Consider the following 4,782-nt stretch of genomic DNA (forward strand, 5'->3'; position numbering starts at 1 on the left):
AAAGAACTGCCAGAAACAGTAAGTTGCTCTAAACACAGAAACATATTTCAATCACGTCTCTTCAAAATGGGAAATTCATCATTGCTTATGTAACATTTATAGAACTCAAATAGTGGAGGTTATTGTGCCTGGCTTTCAGCTCATCAGTGCTTTGCAGCTGAATGATTTCAGGTTGTAGATTATCAGGCACATCAGCTGGTTCCACATTGCATATGTAGCAAAAATGTTCAATTCCACTTATTAACTTTTCAGGTCCGTGAATCTTTCATTAAATGTCTCAATTAGTTCACATATTCACCAGCATATTCAAGTTTTATAGAAGGCTTTTATCCTTCCAGAGTAGGGAATGCACGGTGCTACTTTCGAGTAGCAATTTCCACAGTCTTAATTTAGCTTCTACTGATTTCACCTTTGAAAGCAGGGAGCTGCAAAGCTGGTTGGGGATGTGCAGCTTGATGTTCAGCTTTGATAGACACTTGATAATGTCCACTTTGAACTCTAGACCACACAGTCACTTACTATCATTGAGTTCCCTGAAAGGTTTTCCCTTCATCTCCTTGAACTGCTTGACTTCATTCTGCAGTTCATAAAATCTCATGAGCGCTTTCCTGTGATTCAGCCACCATACTTCACAGTTATAAACAAGATCACTGTACTGAGAGTCAAGATCATTCAGGAACTTCTTAAACTGGCGACTGTTAAACCCTTTACTTTTGACAAAATTTCATGACACTGTTGTTGACAATTTTTGACAAAATTTCATTACATTGTTGACCCGCAATGACTGTGCACAGAGACTTTCTTAGTGTATGATGCAGTGGCATATGATGAAATCACTTGGGTCAAGACTGAGACAAGTCAGTTCTTTCTTGATGAATTCAATTAGCCCTTTTTGCGAGCCAACCATAGCTGGAGTTCCATCTGTAATAAGGCCACTTAAGTTTTCAAATGCTAGCTCAAGTTTGTTCATTGATAAGTCTCTCAAATTAGTCTTCATCTCTTGTAGTGTCATGTATGGCTTCAAGTGACAGCAGTTCTTTTCCAGTATCAAACTCTGTAGTTATCTCACAAATGAAAATGTTGGGCAGTATTTGTTATGTTTGTTGTCTAGTTACAAACCAGAGAGAAAAATTGAAAATCTCCTACAGAATCATTCAATGTTTTATCAATATCATGTGCTAAATCAGTAATAGGATCCAAATTGATTCTCCGAGACAAACTAATACTCTGAAACAATTTTACTTTGTCTAGTGCTAACAACTCTTCAGCAGCCACCAAGCACTCTTTCACAAAATCTCCTCTACATGAGGCCTCGGAGTCCTGGTGTGGCACTATGGGTTAACTTGCTGGACTGCAAAGTCTGTTTAAATCACAAGGTTGTCAGTTCAGTCTCACTAGCTGTTCCTTGGAAACCCTATACAGGGTCACTATGGGTTGGAACCAACTCGACAACACTTAACAACAACAGCTCCTTTTTTACTTGCTCACTACATAACTTGTCTGAATAATGTTGTGTCTGTCACAAGGAGACCTACTGAAAGTGACTTGTTGCGATTCCAAACTCCGCTGAAGAGCATTGATTTTATCCAGATGCATCTTGCCTCACAATTCATTGAGTTTAGCTTGTTTTGAGCTGTAATGATGCTCCAGATTGGATTTTTTCATTACTGGTAATACATCACCACAAAGTAGGCACACAGGTTTGCCTTTGACTTCAACAACAACAAAAGAACCATTGGTCCATATCTCTGGGAGAAATCAACACTCCACATCAACTTTTCTTTTCTTTGTAGTCACTCTTGTAGGCTGTCACATAACTTAAATTTTAATAACAGGCCAGTGTGTTTGTCGTCAGTGATGTGATTACTTTAGTTTGATCACTGTTCTAATATTGCATCTTGGATTTGGAATATATCCAACATTTGTATCTCTTGAGATTGTTTCTGTGTACTATAATTTCCTTAATCTTAATCTGAGATTCAATTTTTGTGAGGATTATTCATTGTGAATGTGTGGCTAAAGATTGTATTGAAGTTATTGTCTGTGTTGACAAAGAAGTTGATAATATCATCATCAATCATTGGAGGCAAAGTCAACAATGCCATGAGGAATCATCTCATAGCATTTCATCTCATCATCACTAGATCACCATAGATTCAGCACAGTGTCAATACTTGCCCAACATGTACCCTCCCAGCCTTCCTGGCACTGACTGTCTTCTGAGTCACCAAAATACAGGCATACGGGCCATCGGCAGCCAATAAGAAACATACATGTCTGTCCCATCCTGTATGTGTCTTGTCTATCCCATAGTGGATATTCCTTGATTGTCTCTCAAAATTTACATTATTATTATGATTCATTTAATATAAATTTATGCTGCTATGAAAAAAGTTCCTAGATTTATTGAATTTAAAGTCCCACCTGTGGTTGCCTTGGCAGGACCAGACCAAATGACTTCACGGGTTTTAAATATTCCACGAGCTGAACGTTCCCCTCCCCTGTTTTATAGGGTTTCTGAGGAGTGATTGGTGAGTTTGAATCACTTACCTTGCAGTTCAAACCAATGTTATGGTTCAGTGCTTATCCTACAGCTCCACATCTGGACCCCATAAGTAATGGTCTTAGAAAAAGACCAAATATCTTTTGTTTATCATAGGAAAATAGAAGATATTTTTCTTTAAGCAGATCCTGGTTGTCAAAGAGCTAAAGAGGATCGTGAAAGAAAAAGCTTGTATAGATAAAGTTGTAGAATTTTTGAAGAAAATAAATGTTATTTCTCTTAGTTTATAATAATTGTAAAATAATGAGTCAGAAGGGAAGCAATGAAAGCAATTAAAATTTGGCAGAATTAACTCAGTTTTTATGAGCTTGATAAAAAGAAGAAAATACTTCTGTGAATTCTTTACTGCCAAATATTACTTAACAGAAGACTAAAACTTGTTTTTCTCTCTGTTAAAATGACAAATGGGTGTGGGAGTACTCAGTCTGCTCTTAACAAAAGGCAGTAAGTGTTGTTACTTATATGTAGTCTGTCCCGATAGCTGAGATTTTCTATCATTGAATTCACTTACTGAATTTATGTTACTTTATGTTCTTGATTACTTAAACAAACAAACACAAAACCTTCAAAAGTTTCTTACTTCAGAAAGAGGTATTTCACTAGAGTTATGGTATCTTCTGCTTATATTTATTCTTAATAATTAATTACATTGTAGTTATTTGATAGTAGGAGACAGAGATAAACCATTCACTGTTCTCAGGCACCAATTTCTTCTGTTAATGCTTCAGAGATTGTTTTCTCCAAGTACGACATAAAATTCAAATGAATGAATGAATTCAAGATATCTTTTTAAACTAAATTATTTCGTTTTCCTACATTATAATGGAAGAGCACTAGAAATAATTAGAGGTGTTTTTGGTTTGTTTGTTTGTTTGTTTGTTTGTTTGTTTTTTGTATGCTTCAATTTTCTTATTTAGTCCAAAATAGAATACTGAATATACAGTGGACTTCCAAAAGAATAATCATAATACTCTTAGAAGAAATACAACCGGAAAACACTATAGAAGCAAGACTGGTGAGGCTTTGACTTGCTTACTTTGGACACATTACCAGGAAAACCAAATCGCTAAAAAAAGATATCAGGGTTGATAAAATGTGTTGTTGTTGTTGTTCTTAAGTGCCATCGAGTTGGTTCTGACCCATAGCGACCCTGTCTAGGGTTTCTGAGGAGCAGCTGGTGAGCTTGAACCGCCGATCCTGTAGTTCAAATGATTTTGCAGTGCAGCACCAGGACTTCTGATAAAGTGTTGTTGCTGTTGTAAGTGTCATCGAGTTGATTCCAACCCATAGCTACCCTATATAGGGTTTCCAAGGAGCAGCTGATGAGCTTGAACCACTGACCTTGCAGTTCAGATGACTTTGCAATCTGACGCATTAGCCCACAGAGCCACACCAGGACTCCTGATAAAGTGTGTTGCTGTTGTTGAGTGCCATTGAGTCAGTTCTGATCCCTAGTGACCTGGCATAGGGTTTCCGAGGAGCAGCTGGTGAGCGTGAACCACCGACCTTGCAGTTTAAATGACTTTGCAGTCTGGTGCGTTAACCCACAGAGCATTAACCAGGGCTCCCTTGACAAAGTGTAGGAGAGGCCAAAACAAGGGAAAATCTCAATGAGATGATTGACATAGTAGTTACAACACTGGTCTCAAGCATACCAAGCATCATGAAGACAGACAGACAGGACCTAGCAATTTTTTGTACTATGAGGGTAAGTAAAAAAAGATACCACTACATAATCATAGAAATCTATCTTAAAACTATCAAAATGTGAAGCTATTGTTTTTCAACATATCATCCATCTCTCTAGGTCTATACATTTCTGAAGCTGTTTCCATCTATTTACTCTTTCCCCAAAAAATTCTTCACTCTCATTCCCACCTTGTCAAAATGGCAGATTTGGCACCCAAGAAAGGGATTAAATAGTTTTCCTTTTAAATGTTTGAGCTTTGGGAACAAAAAGAAATCTGAAGAGGCAACATCAGGGTCGTAGGGTGGTAGGGTTCCCCAATGAAATTCTCTGAGGACAGACCTTGAAGAAAGAGTAGGTACATTGTTATGATGAGAAAAAAAAAAAAAAAATCCTATAATATGTTTTTTTCTCAATAATATGCTTTTCCATTTTCTTAAAACATCTTTAAAATAGACCTCTGTGATCATCCTGTGTCATTCAAGAAAATATATCAAGATTATCTGTTTGGGAAGCCATAACAGTCACCAAA

This window comes from Chrysochloris asiatica, unplaced genomic scaffold (genome assembly GCF_000296735.1).
Source record: "Chrysochloris asiatica unplaced genomic scaffold, ChrAsi1.0 scaffold00694, whole genome shotgun sequence".
Lineage (NCBI taxonomy): Eukaryota > Metazoa > Chordata > Mammalia > Afrosoricida > Chrysochloridae > Chrysochloris > Chrysochloris asiatica.